Genomic DNA, 18,211 nt, shown 5'->3' with positions numbered 1-18,211 from the left:
ATTTATTCAGAGCTAAACGTTCTGGGCGTGTAGAAAAATATTAATTTAATGACTCTGAGAATGCTCGGAAACAATGCAGTCACTTTATGTATTACCGTGTGATTTTCTTGGGAGAAATTGGATGAGTTCACCCCCTGCGAGGCTGAAATGAAACTGCCTGTTCCAATTATAATAAAAACCATCAGGGCACTTTATACAATGTCACAAAGGAAAAGGTAAAATATTCAGCTTACACAAAGGGGACCACTTGGCAAAATATCCCAAGAGTAAAATTAATCACAAAAACTAGCGCGCTTAAAAGTTTGATAAAAAAAAAAAAATCACTTTGATCTTGTCTTTCTAACTTTTTTCATCTTTGTTGGATTTCATCTTCTCTATCTTTTGCTTTCATCCACAATGTGGTTTACGGGCAGGTGAGTCAATTTGAACAGAGAATTGAATTAAAAAATGCATGGTGTAATTACACAGTTCTTTGTCATGTGGATGCTTCAAAAAGTGTCCTTTTATCACCAATAGTAGATACAGATGTGAAGCTGGATGTTGGAAGTACTAAATGAGAACCATCTCTCTTGGCTATATAGTAAAGAAATTAAAAATGAAGGTAAAAACACTGAAAATTATGTTTTTAAAAAAAACAGACTTCACACACACCCTATTTGATGTTTATATCAACATGTTTTAATGTACAATTCTTAAGCCATCCCTTATCTAAATGCAGTTGGTGAGTAACATGCTAAGCCTCTCTACATATCCAGGAAAATCAATGGCAGATATTGGAAAAAGCATCTTCTTGGGAACATTAGCTGTTTGAAAAATAACAATGGTAAACTACTTAACTCGCTTCCTTTCCCCAAATGCCCGCAGAGTCAAACACTTACAGACTAACGCCATTATAGTGGTGTCTCATCTTTCATGAATATCCCCCTGAGGTGCAAATGAAAAGTCATGCATGCACACATCAGGGCCCATGAAATGTACTCGATACATGTACATACAAGAAAGGAAGTAAGGGAGAGAAATAGAATGAGGAAACATACAAATCCATCAAGCTTGAGGAAAGAAAACCTCTGTCTTTTTGTATGGATATTGCTGTGCTTCATAGTCAACTCTACTGAACTTTAGAAAAACATAAAGGGCAAAAAAACTACAGTAAAAGAAAGGAGACAAACACGAAAAGCCTGATAGTTCAATTTATGAAGTGATTCTACTGTCACTTGCGGTAACTTAATAATAAACCGTGCTTTCCTAGCCTTGCTCCTGATCACCTAGTCCAAGACTGACTGAATTTGTCGCTTGAGAGGCTAGGGCTGTGGTCAAATAGTCAAAAAAATAAATGTCATTTCCCACCCAAAGATGTGAAGGAGAATTCATAGGGACTAAGGAAAAATCAACTGTGGTGCGAAAAGAATCCAATTGCACTTAGACCAGGCTACATAATTATGTGACAGTGGATGGTACTGACATGGATCACATTCCTGCCACAAGGAATTGTGGGCATTATGTCCTTTCCTTTCGTTAAGGATGTTCCACTGTACCTTCTGCTAAAGGAGATGAGAAAGGAACTACTGAAGTTTCCTTAGCATTTGAGGAATTCAACCAGCTCTTATGTAGCTGCCACTTGGATACATCCAGATAATTTCAGTCAGTTAGGAACCTTCCTAAGCAAAAAAGATCATGAATCTTCAACAACATAAAGACCTGTTTTTGTGATGCACTGATGTGGTATTATTTTCCCATCTGGGTTTGTTGGCATGTTGGTAACTCACTATGAACTTTTAATGCAGTTAAGTTTGTGGAGAGGCAGAGTAGGAAGGGTGTCGGTAACAACCCAGGAGTCCAATGCAAATTTCACTTTAGGGATTACTGGGATTTGTATTTGCGCTCACCAGGTCAAAAGCTCACACTGCAAAGGGTTCAATGCTGCTTTGTGGCTTTATTAAGCAATGCACATGCTTATAAACAGATACTGATTTACAGGCTTACTTATCCATTTTTTGTGGATTACATTTTGGCCTATGTGACCTTAATATACACTCTGTAAACACTACATTAGGTGTACCTACGTAGCAGTGGGTGGGACCTGGTTTTACCTCCAGAAAGGCAAAATTCTTTGAGGCATGACTTAAAACAGTGCGATAAAGATGCTCATTAGGGTGTTTGGTCCATGTTGAATCTACAATCTATCAGATTTCTGTATGATGTTATTGCTGATTCTGGTTTTTCAGCTACACGTTCATTCTCCTGCCTCACAGCGTCGGCTCTGTGCAGACAATGGATGTCGCTGTCATGTTTCTTGAATCATCTAGAGATGACTCACTGAGCTCTTATTTCCCTACTTGTGTCTCTCCTTCCTGGCTGTTTTTCCTTTGACCTCTTGTGTTGACAGATTTTTCCTTTCTTTTTTTTCTCTTATGTTTTTTAGCAGACAGAGCTGCCACTGACTGCATGATTTTTTGTCTTTATTCACTGCACCTCCCGTCTGGCAATGACTGCGACTCTGGTGAGAACACACAACTTGCTGATTTTAATCTTTAGTCGAGCAGTAACTGAACCTCTTGACCTTGTCTGCATACTTAATACATTCAGCTGCAGTCACATTAGTCACTGTTTAGAAGAGCTGGCAGGTTGAGTTAACAAGCACATTTACCTAAACAAGTAGCCATGACTGTATGGTATGTCCCTCAAGCTGGAGAAAACGGTTCACTTGCTTTTGTTCCTCTAACTTTACACCAGCGCGGCTGTGTTGTGACTGTCACTCAATGTAGTGTGAGCACAGAGGAGGCAGTATGTTCTACAGGTGATCACTCACTACACACTGACTTCCCTAACCTGTCTATGGCTGTAAACCCAAAGCCCCTTGGTTCCTACTGAGGATGTAAAACTTAATCAAAACTCAAACTTAAAAATATATTCTAAATTTCTTTTAATCTGTAAGGCAGCTGGTTACTGTAGTTTTTAGTTCCATTTGTTAGGGACAATTTCAGAAATGGATTCATACACACTACAGTTCCCATGTTCACCATGATGAAGGAACATATCACCCAATGGTGCAATGTAACTCGTTGATGTTTCTTTAATAGCTTTTGGACAATGGAGAACTATGTCTATAAAGTCAACACTAGTTAGTGTAGTAGTTAGGGGCTCCAGGAGGTACTTATGTTCATTTTTTGCTATTTTCTGATTGTTTTGGTTAATGTTCGACTGTGGTTTTGAAGGAGAAAAAGGGCCACTAGTGTCCACAGAATTACCCAGGGCTTCATGGTGCTGTATATCTCATTCTTAGATTCCACTGGAGGTGTGAAGAGCTGTCTTTCATGACTCTGTCGTAGGAAGCAACAAAAAAGATGACAGGTTCTTATTACCACAACAGCATTAACAGCTGTTGCGAGCACTACTCCCACCCCCATCCATAATGATTCCCCCAGCACGGATGAGTGAAAGGAGCCGTGACTTGTGGGAGTGTTTTGCGCTTGCAGCTCTTCAGTGAAGCAGAGTGGATGGCAAAATTGACAATGGGTCACAACGTTTTCGTTCCCGTGGGCTTTCTTTGAAAATGCGTTGTGAGGACTGCGTTTACACCTGGCAGAGCACCTTTGGAGGCGCTGCATTAACACACTTTCCATCACCTGCATAAGTTATCCATATATACAGACCACAGTTAGTGCATAGTGTAAATGACATGGGAAAGCTTAGCCTGGAATTTGTGAAGATGGACAGCATCAAAAATTAAGAAAAATGAGGGAAAGCCCAAGACAAGGACATAAAACGTGCACAGAAAGAAATACTATGCTACAAAAATAGCACAATATAATTACAGAAAGCAGTAAAATGACTACAGGGATTTAATAATGAACAAGAACTGACAAGAGGGTTCAAGAGATAGAAAAGAGAAAGCTTAAGAAAAAGAGTAAACAGCCAAACAAGCCTCTCTCTCATCCAGCCAGCTGCATCATGAAACGAGAGGCAGCCACTGAATGCCTCTCTTCCCACACACTGCTTGTGATCACAGTTTCTCTCTGCAAAAAAAAAAAAAAAAAAGTGTGTAGGTGTGTGTGTGTTTATCTGTGTGTTTTAGCAGTTAGGGACCCACAGGAGATTAACATCCCCATTAGATTACAGAGGGATACGCACTGGAAAGCTTCATTAACTCTCACTGTTTGTGTGTGCGCGAGCGTGTGTGTGGGTTGACAGTCTTTCAATGGCCACAAGGCTTTTTAGAGTGTTGCCTCCCGACTAAGTGCTCACTGTCCACCCCGTAGACATATGTCTCAATCTGTGTATGTGGTCTCTTTCCTCTCTGGGGCCTCTGGAGGAGGAGCTCAGCGAGAACAGATAAGTCAGCCTTGGGAACGGTTCGCTGTCACTATCCCCTTTTTACGAGTCGAGAGGGGGACAGTGAAAACGTTTATGAAGCAACTGTCTTCTGTGATCCAGCTGCGATGGTAATCTCCAGCGCCTCACCAAGCTGCTGAGGCACAGAGACACGCAGCCAGTCAGAGAGAGACACTGCGATCAAGAGCAGTCAGCACAAAAAGAGGCATCGTGTGCTGCCTCTGGTTTAAGATGGCATAGGCTGGATGTTGGTCTTGGGCCTGAATTGGTACCGGTGGGGGTGGGGGTGGAGGGGCAATCCATCTGCAGAAATGTTGTCCCCATTCTGCAGCGTCACACTGCTGTGTCATAATGTGGCCAAATGGAGAATTTTCTGCTGCACTCACACTTTTTCTTCCTCACAATTTTATTCAGCTCTCTCAGAAAATCACCTTTGCTCTCTCCCGGCCCGTCTTCTCTTATTTGCCAGCTCTCATTTTTTCATTATCTCTTTTTGTCATTTTCACAATCTCCTTTTATCTCTCTGACAGGGTTTTCATTTTCTGTCTGTCTTTCTCTGAGGATTTTCTTTATCCTTAAAAGTCATTTTTTCCCCACTCTGCATGGTAAATCTGTACTTCTAGAGATGTGCTGTATAATGACGCATTTGTGGCTGATTCTCAGGCTGAAAGTTACATACTGTAGAGATGGAAAGACTGAATTTTCCCTCTGCTATGTTCATTGCTTTCTCTCTCTCTTTCTCTGGCAGCAACCCTGTTATCCCCTCCTTGCTCGCCCTATGGAAGTAAAGCCATAACCTCCATTTGCACAGGTTAATGTGCAGCCACCTCGACATGAACACAAAACCAATACCAGGCCTTTTTGCGTGGGTGATCGCTCACTCTCTCTCTCTCTCCCGTCTCTTGCATTCCACTATTCCTTCTGTAACCCTGCTTCTCTTTTTAGCTCTGTCTCTCTCTCTCTCAATCCCTCTCTCTCTACCTTGTAAATTGGACTCTGGCAACATTACGATGCTTTTCTCATTATTCCCATCACTCTGGCCAAATTGCCTTGTCTTTCAGGACCATTGGGCTCTGTTCATTGGCTGCTCCCGCAACCGGGGGGCTGCAAGTCTTTTCCGCTGTCTCAGGGCTGTTTCAGAGCAAAGATGGGACCAAGAAATGGATTCCATTCTACAGCAAATAATACAACCTCAGGCCACTGATGACTGCATGCTCTGTGCTGCACACTGTGATTGATTTATCAGGGAAGATGTAAACAAACGTTCGCAGGGACAGCTGAGATAACATGCAGTAAAGACGTGCTAGACGGAAGTCAATCCTCTGAAGGTACTGATCTTTTAATCTATACCTCAGGGGTTTTTATTTTTTCATATGTGACCCTGTAGCTGCAGAAATGTTTCACCAAATTATGTTCTGAGGCTGTTCAGCTGACAGATTTTCATTAGCTATCATTGATTGCAGCTTGAAATGATCCAATTTATGTAATTCACAGAAAATATTAATAATAAAATCATGTTTACAAATGATTTTTATTTTTAATTTAGGCTACAATCATAAATTAAATCTCGATGCCAACATTAGTATTACTGCTGCAAAGGCACTTGGATTGCCTTATGTACCCACAAGGTCTCCCTGACAAAAGAACACTAATACTATGCTAAAATCAGTTTTACCTTGTTAATATGCACATTTATGCAGCAAGGCACACCGAAATCTGATAAGATCATCTACTACCTATATGAGGTACCTGTGGCATAACTTTGACATTTCTGTTATGCATTGTTCTTGACTTACTGTCACAAGAAAAATCAGTTCCCTCCTAATTACGCTAATTAGCTCATTGATAAGTGTTTTTTTTACACCAGCTCAATTTGAACTTGTTAGGCTAAAGTGTTACAGCAATTTCTGGGAAATCAGCGTTCCCTTGTTAATTTGCAAACTGCTTCAGGAAGGTGTTCTAAAATCTAACCAGATCATCTACTCCAGTACCCGATACTATGTATCATGCTTATTTTTTCATGTTCACAATAATGTGTTTGCAGAGTCAAAGGCACCAGCATGGTGACATAATAGCCTGCATACCATGAACCATGGTGGCAGGACATAATAATTCATAAAAGAGCCATACTGCAGCATTTTGGTAGCATATTCCCTAGTTACATTTTTCATCATTCACTTTTTGTTACTTAAGGCAGTGACCAGTATGGCAGACGTGGGCCATGTGGAAATCCTGCCAAGACTTTTATTTTGAAAGATAAAGGTGTTAGACGAGCATCTTACATATCTATCCTCTGTGGCCCGAGCCTATGAAAGACGGTGCACAAGATGACAAGTGCAACCAATTAAAAGAAGTTTGTCATTTACTGTAATTTTCAATCGTATAGTCAGCATCACCAGCAGTTGTTTGCAAGTATATGCACAGTGACAGATTGCAATTTACAGCCTGTGCACTTCTTTGTAAAAGAGCACACCACTTTTGATCCTGCATGATTAAATCCAACTGACTGTATTCTCTAGGGTTTATGCTGTAGCTGACACTTAAAACACACAAAACGAAACAAAACAAAAACAAGCTTTTAGTTAAATCCTAGCTCAAGACTCCGTTTCAACTTTTTTGTATTGGCCTTGACTCAGAGTGACACTCGTGGTCTCGGCTCGGGCAGTCTTTTCCAGTGATAACAGAAATTGTTGGTCTCATTACGCATTTTGAATTTGTTTCTTTAATTTAACGTGAATAATGAGACAAACTGTAACTACAGATGCACGCTGAAAAAAAAGTCTGACAAAAAGAGAGCAGACAGAAGAAAAGAAGCATTAAGACAGACAGACAGAAAGAAGAAAAGTACAGAGACCAAAAGAGATTTTAAAAAAAAGCTACCGGAGGGGAAAGACGGAGAGGACGGGAGAGATCTAGAAAAAGAGCACAGGAGACAGAACAGACGGATGAAAGAGCGTGAGAGGACAGTAAAAAATTCAGAGTGGAGGTAAATGCTTAAGTCCTTTTTGAGTTCAGCCAGCTATGAGTCAGGAGGAATTGAATAGATTTTTTTTCTCTCTCACTGTCTGCTGCAGCTGAATACCCACTGCTCCTCTATTCTGTTCTGACACAATACATGGCTTTTAGCAAACTCATTTTCCATTTCAGAGCTGCCTGCTGGTCATTTTAGACTGGACAAAAAAATAAAAAATATAAAGGTAGAAAGTTGCTCTGCATTTCAATTATATTCAGCGCAGACCAAAACAAACAGTAATGTTTCGTTCTTTTCACATATTCTGTTTTATCTATTTGGGATGTATGTACAGTATGTATAAGATCTTAAGAAAGCAAAACTATTCCCAATTTGTCTCTCCTCTATATGGTACCTGTATAAAACATATCAAACAGCCTGTCTTAAGTTTGACATGCACTTGTAGTCTTCCGCCTCCCTCTCCCTTCCCTTCACTCAATTCTCTGCCCCTATCTTTTTTTCTCAGGCATGACCTAAAACAAAACAAAAATGGACAAAAAACTTCAAAACCACCCGTTTGTCACCTGATGAGCTGTTGCTGTCTGTTGGTCTCCCTTTCTAGCAAAGCCATTTCTCTCCTTTCATCTTCCTCGTTCAAAGGCTTCTGCTTCTTGTGGGACAGAAAATGACAACGCATCCTCCTGTACCTTTCATATACAGTAAATAGGTGGGGGGAAGAAGAAAAAAAGTCATCCTCCTCCCACCTGTGCTATCTGTTTTTCTCTCTCTCTACTATGATTTGAAGGTGGCTTGAAATGACACACAAAGAAATGCAGCAACAATCCAATACCATAAGCTGTGTGGAGATGATAAAGCAACTACGAGGGATCAAAAGGATTGACACATTTCTGTGTTGCCGCTGTCTGTTCGATGCCACGACAGCGAGGAAAGAAGTGCTCCCGGCGCTCACCGGGGATTGTATTCAATTACCAAATAAACAGCTCAATAGCAAAGAACCACAATAGGTGGTTATTTTAAACCATGTGCAGCATTATGCATTATTGACAGGAATTATTATGGGTATCTGCTCCTGTTTGTGGTGACACTGTCCCACTTTTATGCAACCTGTAGTGTCCTCATTGAAATGGGGGAACATAAGTAACATACTGAGTGTGATAATAATGGTCACGTTTCACACACGTTGAAACAGGCTTGTCAGTGACTTGTGTGAATGCCATGTCCCATCCCAGTTTAATCTTAATTCACTATGTTTTGTGAAATACGCCATCAACCTGCACAATCTTCCTGTACTTGGCATGCCATATCTTTCATTATCTTAGTCATGAAAATCTTATGCATCTGTCAACACAAAACTGAAGCTCTTGCCACAGCAGAGGAAAGAAAAAGAACAAATATTTAAGCAACAGGGACAATGGTCTTAATACTTCAGAAATACACAATGTCAGTGGAATGATATTCAGTACTAATTGTCTGCAGAAACATAACAATCATGAATTTTTTGACCATATATCATACATGGCATTTTGTTAGAATCCACAGAATTACTTTGTCACAAAAAATCAACCAGCCTTTGTCTAGAACTACTACAAAATTGCAACTTTTTTAATACTCAGTCTGTCCAAGAAAGATTGGATTGGTTGGACCTCCATTATTGACTGAGGTCCGGGGGAGTCACACTGTAAATTATTGATCAAGCTACGATTGGACTCATAGTTTTATTATTGATTAAGCTACAAACTGTTGGGACAGATTGATGAGCCTGAGATTGGTCAGACCCCTCTACTGAAGGGGATATGAAGAGGTTTTAGCCATGAAATGTAGACAATGTGACAATCCTTGACAATTATTTTATGAGGGTAAGCACAGAGGCACTATTCACTGTCTTAAGGTAGAAATCTGTGGGGACAGTTCTAGTCTTGTTCAAAGAAACTGTTGGATTTATTACATTTCACTTTCAGAGATTTCAGGAATTCAGCGATCTCTAAGGGTGGATTTAACCTGAGATTGTAAGAAAGCTTGCTCTTATAGGAGACTGCCTTTTGCCTAACTTTGTTGGCTACCAGTGCAATGAAGGACTCATCTAGAAATGTTATTCATTACCTGTAAGACACATCTTGGACTAGCGCCTAGCTGTATCTGAGCTTTTAAGCCCCTATGAGCCTGAGCACAGCTTGAGATCCTGAGGCAGCAGTGCTCTGGTCATTTCACAGTCTAGACAGACGACTACAGATTATCGAGCTTTCTCCATCAGGGCCCCTGCCAGACTCTTTGAACAACCTGTCTAATGAGATCAAGCCAAACTCCTTAAAAACTTACTTTGAAGACTGCAATTTTGTGAACCACAGGATGCTGTTCTGTGCCCGGTTCTGTTGTTGTTTTGACTGTTCTGTACTTCGGCAATTTAGGAACTGTTTGCTTTGTTGCAACCTGCTTTGATGAAGGTACAACTGCATTTTGTCTGCTACAAGAGTTGTACAACCTGTACACAAGGAAATGCTCTTGTAAGCTTTGTTGTGCCTGATTCCTGCCATTACCTTGTCTAATCTGACTCGTCCTTGTGGGACACAGTGCATATAAGCTGAGTTTTTTCATGTTAACTTTGTAAAGTTATCTCTGAATTTCTTTTATACTGTACCAAAATACAGTACTATAGTTTCTCATCTCTAATTCATGGCAGAGAGGAAAAAGTGACCAAAGAAACAAAGAAAACTTGTAAAGCTTTATGGTGATTAATCTGCCTCTGGTAGTACAGAGGGATCTGTCTGGTGTTATTTTATGTAAAAACTGAACTTAGAAAATACACATGTATGAGTAACCACTGTTTCCTAATCACAGTAAAGAAAACCACTCAGGCATCACAATCATATTTTAAATGAAAGTTCACGTTTTAAAGAGGTTGGGTCGGACGGTTAAGACATTCAGTATCGATCGAGCTAACACAGGGTCAAATTGGCAAAGTCTCCGGCACAGAAGGAGGTAAGGTCAGACTGAATGGGTTATCTCGGCTACATCTCTGTACCAGGACATCAGATTGCGATGCTATCGGTTTCCAGGAATAGCCTGGTGAGGAGGAGATACAAAGGTCCAGTTCATTAGCAGAGAGCCTGCCACAGTGACAGACTGCTCTGACTGTTTTCAGCAGCAACGTCTTAACTGAGCAAAAGTAGAAATAGAATAAAATCTCACAAGTAAGGGAACAGCTATAAATAAAAAACCGTTGCCTAAGGAAAAGTTCTTGTTTCCAAGTGTTAATGAGACATTTCTGTGGAATGACACTAGAGATGCATCATTTGGTTGTATGGTAGAAAATTCTTGTCAAAATCTCCTTAATTCTGTACAGTGGAATTACAAATGTAGGTGGAGCTATGGCTGCAGAATCAATCGTACATTTTCAAAAGATTTTTTTTGGCTGTACTTACACCAGAATGCTGAAAAAAAGTATTTTGACAAAAAAAATTTTCTGATGCTCCTGAACAATTTTGCTCTTAGGGTCCAGAGTATGTCTGGCACAATTTTGCCAGGAGGGGCCCCCACGTTTACTTCATTCAAAGAGCATGCAGTTCGCATTCCAGCGATGTACTGTCTTAACTAAAAATGCACACATACCAATGTTACGAGTCACTAGCCAAACTATATTTGCTTATGTCGGCATGTTAACTTGATAACTGATAGATTCAACACCAGCAGATATCCTGTCGTCCAGTCCTATCTCATCTTATCTTTGATATAAATTTCCCCTTATTCGTGATATTTTTGTCTAGATTCACTTTACAGTTACTATTGTTTATCAGTGCTTTTGTACATAGCAGGTGCTTGTAGCATTGTAGTTTTTCCATATTAATACTATGATCTATGCAGCTGTTGTTTTGCTGCAGTTACACTTCAGCTTCCCTGCGTAGAATCAATAAAGTTTATCTTTCAAAGTCAAGTGCAACAGTATAAACTCTATTGCTTCTATTGTTGCATAATTAATACACAATCTTACAGTAATATAGAGTTGCGGTTGCCAGGAAAAATTTGTAACCTTTTTTTTTTTAAATATTGCCATTTTAATTTTTGAGATAAATTTGTCCAATAATATTGCTCAGCCTTGAATAAACTAAAAAAAAAAGTTGTGCGTAATAAAAAAGGAGATTGGAGAAAACAAAACAAAACTAGCAGAAACATAATGCATAATCCATCACATCCCAAAAGCTGTCTCAGGCAAACGTCAGTAAAATCCTGACATCTCAACTCCCCAGATATACGTGGTGAAATCTGACTGCTGTCAGTGGAAGTTGAAAGAATTTCACATTCAGTGAAGTAAGTTGCTCTCCAGGGTCTGTCTGTCCTTATGTTGCAGTTTATAGTCTTCTTTAACGTTGTGTTTCATATGATTTCCTGTGTCATGTATCCACAGTGTTTACTCCCTGTAGTGGAGATGCACTCCTACACTGCTGGCACATTACAGTCACAACATAGCAGTTTGGTTGACTATGTGTGACAGTGCAGTCTCTCTCTGAGTATGATGAAGATTTTATAAATTGTAGTTGCGCTTTCCACTGTTTTCTAAATGATGAATCCATCTCCGCGTTGAATTTCTGGGTCCTGTCTAACAGTTCAGATGTCTGATCAGATGCATCTAGGCAAGGTTGTGCAGCACACCTCTCTTCAGAATGAGGAGCTGTGTTTGTCTGCTGCACTTCTGGATGCATCACTGTCTGCTGGCACCGCTACCATAATCAGGACTGACACAGGCACACGGACCATAATCCCCATTGATTAGAAACCTAAGATCAAAGGCTTCCACTGCTGTCACTCTCACCTCCTGCCTCCACTCTTGTTTATGCTGCTTCTTTCTTTGCCCTGCCTTTTTCAGCCTCTACTGGTCCTCACATTCAGTATTTGTGTGTGAATGTTTATGTAGTTGTATGTTTCTCTCGCCTTCTTATGCTCCCATTCCCCTACTCCAGCCATCCGTCCTCTTATTCCTGCACCTGTTTCAAGGTTCACAGCTTTCACACTGCTAATAACCAAAAGCTGAGCCCTATCAGAACACCTCAGTCAGAGTAAAATGGCTCTCATTCCGGAACAAATTTCTTCAGAGTGCTTGACCACGTAATGTTTAGCAGTTTCATAGATTCCAAATTATGGCTAGTGCTGCAGGATGCTCACTTTCTCATGTTTACTGACTGCAGGAATAATAAAATTATTTAATCAGTGTAAGGGTTAGTATTAAACCAACAACAGTGCCAAGCACTGGCAGCCACCATATCACTTCCTCTATCTTGTTTCCGCTGTCCTTCTCCATTTTACTCTCCCTCTTTGTAATTCCCTCTCCTCGCTCTGCTGCTATCGACAGTCTCCAAGTAATCCATTAGGACGATGAAGATATTTTATCCCCCGGCAGCGTCCCCTTGTTCACTCCAATACTAAATTCTCTTTCTGAAAAACAAATCTATGAGTATAATTTGCAGGCGCACCGCAGCACTGCTTTAGGAGTATGTTTTTTTGGTATTAACCTCATTTACATTGTTGCCCATAAAGTTGGAATTTTTTTACTTCTTCTCATGAAATGATTGTGACAATGTGATTTATTCTTCATAGATAAAGTGTATATCTTCTGAAAACAAAATTGGTAACTGGGACTAAGGTCAAAGGTGATTACTGATGTATAAAAAGAGGTGTGTCTGAAAACATTATTCCAACTTTATGGGCAACAGTGTATTTTAAGATCAAACAACTCACATAAGCACGTACATAGCATTACAACATAAATGCAGTCAAACCAGCTCAAACCTCCATGTAAAAGACTCAAATCTCATTATTCAACATGCACAGTAAGTTGTTTTATTGGCTGCAACTGAACAGTTCATACAAAAGTTACTATAGAGACTACAACTATAAAGAAAACAAATTCAAGTTGACCTTTTACTTCTAAATAACAAATATACTGTAGCAACTTGCAACCCAACAAAATGTGTTGTTTTTATATTATCTGTGGCCATTTTGGACTTATAGCAAACAAAAGGTTGCATTAAATTGTGTCTAGGTAATTAATATGCACATAATAATAAAGAGCAGTGGTCATGGGGCATAAACTGAGAGCCCATTATAATAATCCTGTTTATGCTAACTAAATGCTTTATTTTCATTATCCAGAGAAAATGGTGTTTTGGAGTTTGGGGCGCATCCTGAGGACACCTGCAACACTCCTGATGGTTATTACTGTTTGAAACTGAAATCTGCGTGGAATATCTTACCAGTCCGGTGTGTAAATAAGCACAGTAGGGTCGTGTACCTATTTTGTCAGAACCCAGGGCTGAAAATTTAATTAACTGATGAAGATACCCTAGCTGTTTCACCCATGTGTAATTAGGCAGAGCAGTGCAGCATGCTCGTAATCAGCTAGTGCAGATGAAATGCACACATCGTTGCTGATGCCGTAATGCATTCTACGTGAAGAATCACCCACCACAGTTGTCTAACACAGAACATTTTGTCTGTCTGTGCAGTACTGTGAACCTATACTGCATGTAGAGGCTTATGGTTTGGTTGACGTCAGATACAGTAATTTTGTGTGTGGACTGCCAACTCAAACCAAGACAATTGTTCCTTGCACTTGTAATTCCGATAGCAGGTGGTTTAAACAGGTGGAAATGGTACCTTGATTTTGTGCCAATGCCACTACCAAGATGCACACACTTTCAGAGCAGCTCTAACAGGGCTGAAGTGTTTACAACCCCCACACACTACACAACACGAACATATACAACTATTAACACCCAGCAGGAAACACTCACTACAAAGTTGTTGCACTCATGATTATACAGTCTTATAAACAGTTGGGTCAAATTAATGAATTCTATCTTATGAGGGTCTGAGGAAGGAACTGTAAATAAAGCAAGTGCAAGTGATCAATGGTGTGCAGTACATGTAGCCTCTTTGACAACTATTAACACCTAAAAGAAATTTGAACATGTATGACAGAGACAGATACTGTGCTACATTTAAACTAACAACTTAAACTTTAAACAACTAAAGTGCTTTTGTTAATGGTGTTTTTAGTGTATTTGTTGTTGGGTCATTTGCCAACAACAATGCAATAACCAGTTCACTGCTTAGTTTGTTAGGTTTGATTAAAAATTGTAGAATATTTTAACAGAAATGGTAGCATTTCCCAAAAACAGACTGCTTACCATGACATTTTTGCAGCATGAGTATCATAAAAAGTGTGGTAAGCACTTGCAGCATGTGAAAATGATACTGAGATGATGTGACTCTGCAATTTTTGTGCCAGCCCAAACTCAAAGACCCTTGTTCTGGCTTGATTGCATATGCACATTCAGTACTTGTTATAATTTGGAGTATTAGTCTTTTGACCTTGAAGTTTTGTCTATGGCATTGGTGCACAAAAACACTGACAGCTGTGAGTAATGTGATTATCAATTAATCCCTTTGTGGACAAGATAGAAATGAAAAGTAAAGAAAAACAGACTGCACAAGTCAGAGATGAGATCTTACTGATCTACAAGAAGAAAAATATAAACAGCTGATTACACGCTCCCTCGTGCATGTTTGCACTGGATGGCTTGTTTGTTAGTTTACTAGAACATTCCTTTTCACGCCTCCATCTAAACAATTGATGACTAAGGTCTGTATTACAGGATTGAACTGTACAGCATCAGTTAGTCTGTGTTCAGGTACTCATATCTCCTCTCTTACACCTGTATTTGTCTTTGACACTAAGCTTTCCTCCGCTCGTCCAGACAGACACAGACAGGTGTGTGGGTGTGCACGTCTACTATGTGACAGAGAAGTGACAATCCATTTGTGTTGCCATTAGAAAAGCCAGTTATGGTGATGAATACATAGATAGAAATTAGCCCAAGATGAGGGCTAATTGTCTGATTAGATGTGCTTCAGGTTGATAGATGCACAATAAGCCCATGCACATAAAGCAGTCATTAAGGAACATTAGACCATTAAATTGAACATTACACTATAGCCAGAGGGAAAAATATGGATGTTCATTAATGCGTCCCTACACGTAGGCATGTGTCTGTGTTTGTGTGTGTGCGCAGTACCTTTTCTGTGAGTACTTTGTTCTCTTGTTGCCAGTCTCTCTCTGACTCTGCACCTGTCCAGGAGAGTGGGAAGATTAAATTAGCATTACACCAATTACACATTTGAACTGCTTTCTCCCCGACTTAAGAGTTCAGCGTTCCCTGGAAATGATTTGAAATGCAAATTGTTTTGTGGTAAAGACACACATGCTGTTGCACCTTCAACATGGTTGAAGTGTTTATCACTCCCACACACAACATTGCACAAATCACAAGCAGAAACATACATTTATGTCTTTTCATCTCTACGCCTTAAAGCTTAGCAGTGTGTTTATGCTAAAGCATGGAAGACGTTACTGTAAATTAACAATGCCATGTCGGCACTTATATTCACAGAGCAAACAAGCGCTGCTTCCAGTGCCTCTCGTGTAACCACGGAGGAACAATGTGGCACTGCAGGGGAACTTAAGGCACACCCACATACCAATAAACACACAAACAAAAGCACACACACATGCAAAGTGCTCACAGAGGCATGAGTGCGTACACTTTCCCCTGCTGTGAAAAAACAGGAACATATCGAGGCTCTTCTATCTACATAGGAAAAGCAAATAGCAAAAGAAAAAAGTGCTCATTTGCTTTCCTCGTCCGGCATGCTGGTGAGGGTGTTTTTAGTGCCGCACACCTTCTGAGGCACGCTCGCTCACACGCACGCCCACGCAAACACAAAACCAAGCCCTGTTTGCTCTTGAGGGTGTCTCCTCACCATCTGAGAGATAAAATGACATGCTTTGCTGGCCGGGTTGTTACCAGCTCAGAGGAATTGCAAATTCTCTAAAAATGGTGTCATTTTCACTTGGGTTTCCTCCAGCAAAGAAGGTTGATTAAATAAACAAAGGAACTGGGCTCCACTGCTAGTTCATCAAACATAGTAAGAAGGAAAGATACTCATCTCTGTCTGTCCTCTTCATAGGGGAAATCAACATGCAAATTCAAGACTGCCTACATATTTAAAAATTATTTTCAGAAAATGAAAATCAGAATGTATTTATTACATATTTGGTGCTTTATATGCAGTTTGAGACTTTATACTTTTTGACTTGAGCTCTCATTTAAACCCATTATGCCACTGTTGTAAACTACATTAGACAATAAGTCCTCCAACCTAACTAACAAAATGCATTTGCTTTCCATAATGACACACAAGTATTCTCTGATCTGATGCCCTGATCAGCAGGATGACATTGTTAGTGCCTTACAAAACAGTTACATTTGACTGTTACAAACTGTTGCATACTGCATGAATGTTATCTGATTTGCAACTACAACAACTGGGTTTTGGTTTAGTTTAGACTGAAAAATGACTTGATTGGAAATAGATCATGGGTTGGAATAATTTAAAAAGTGGGGAGTTTTTTTGTTTTTTTTTTTACCACCAAAAGATATTAATGGAAGTTGCGTTTCTGTCCATCCAGTGAATGTAATCCAAATCAAAATCAATCAAAATTGTCCCCAAGGGGCAATTTGTTTACAAAGTCCTTTCCTTGAAACCAAAACAATGAGCTAAAAATCATTAAAATGCTCTGAAGCGCTGAGAGGGACTGCAGAGTTGGGTAATAATTCCCTAGAGTAAACATAAACATAGCAAGCATTAACAATTAACAACAAATGTTGTCATTGTCTTATGACAGTCTCGTGAAATCAGAAAACTTTTACCATGATATCTGCTTTAAAATGAAATATTGCTTTGGCATCAAGTTTCCCCACACTTAACAGTATTTCAAGAATTCTTCAAAAGTCCTGTAGTTGTCTTCTGTGAACACTTTGCAAGCTGCAAAAGTACATGCTTTCAAAAATACTTAGATACCCCAATATGGAGATGTAGAGACAAGGATTCGCAAAGCCACATTCTACAGTAATTCACTCCCTAACATCACAACAGACATCTCAAAATGATTTGCACTACTATGTACACACACACACAAATGTACACAGGCTTTTTGTATTAGTTCTGCGCGCCGTCCCGCTGAGAGACCAGACTGCTTTGTAGTTGTGAGAGCAGCACCGAGGAATGCTTTTGAATGTAAATCATATCATGTTCCCGCTGTTTATTTGCTGGCCCAGCAGCCGTTGAAAAATGCTGTTATTGCAAAAAAAAAAAGAATCTGAGCATAAATAAAAAATGTAAGACAACAGAAATGAATGAGTGTAATAAATAATTTGCATTCCTCCATCTTATTTGAGCCTAACCAAATAACAGCAGCAAGCTGAAGACAGAAAGTTGGGGATAATGGATTACTGATTACTGAGTGCTGCACTTACAGAACAAGAATGAGAATGGAAATATTTTTGGCATGCAGATCTCCTGAAGTCTTTGAATTCTTACAATTCACACTGCACAGTGTGGAGGAGTACGCCAAAGGGATTTACCGTCCTCTGCTTGCTAACTTGTTTCACAGCTCCCATCTGCCGTCGTTTGATGTCCAGTCTTGTAAACAATAAGTTTAATACAATTAAAGATGTTATTATTGCGCTCAGTAGAGAGTGGCATATGGCAAGACTGGTGCATATTGCGCATTGTATTTAATTTGCATAGCGGTGGTGTGGAACTGAATGTGATTATTATTGACAGGGAAACTTTCCCCCTTCAGCGGGTGAATGTGAAAACAATTTTCTAGTGCCAAACTCTGCACACATACATCATTCTGCACAGTGAAGATCAAACATCCAAGTGAAGTAACAATAAGTAAAACACACTGTTGAGTGGAGAGGGTAAATTTTGCCACTCTGCAGGAAGTTGGCAAATTAACAGGCCTAGAAATGTTTTTTTGGTTTTGTTTTTTTCCCTAAATACAGTGTAGTG

The 18,211-nt window shown here is 39.8% G+C and overlaps 1 protein-coding gene across 3 annotated transcripts in view; it reads right to left on the bottom strand.

The window, feature by feature from the left end:
* Positions 1-18,211, bottom strand: part of tnr (tenascin R (restrictin, janusin)) — a 156,076-nt gene that overhangs the window by 68,336 nt on the left and 69,529 nt on the right. For all 3 annotated transcript variants that reach the window (XM_018676686.1, XM_018676685.1, XM_051070033.1), the window contains one exon: positions 15,370-15,422. The gene's annotated coding sequence lies outside the window, so the exon portion shown is untranslated. The remainder of the gene's footprint in view (positions 1-15,369; positions 15,423-18,211) is intronic.

Source organism: Lates calcarifer, linkage group LG4 (assembly GCF_001640805.2).
Source record: "Lates calcarifer isolate ASB-BC8 linkage group LG4, TLL_Latcal_v3, whole genome shotgun sequence".
Classification (NCBI taxonomy): Eukaryota; Metazoa; Chordata; class Actinopteri; family Centropomidae; genus Lates; species Lates calcarifer.
The sequence above is the reverse complement of the archived record's forward strand: the minus strand, read 5'-3'. Positions and strand labels throughout refer to the sequence as shown.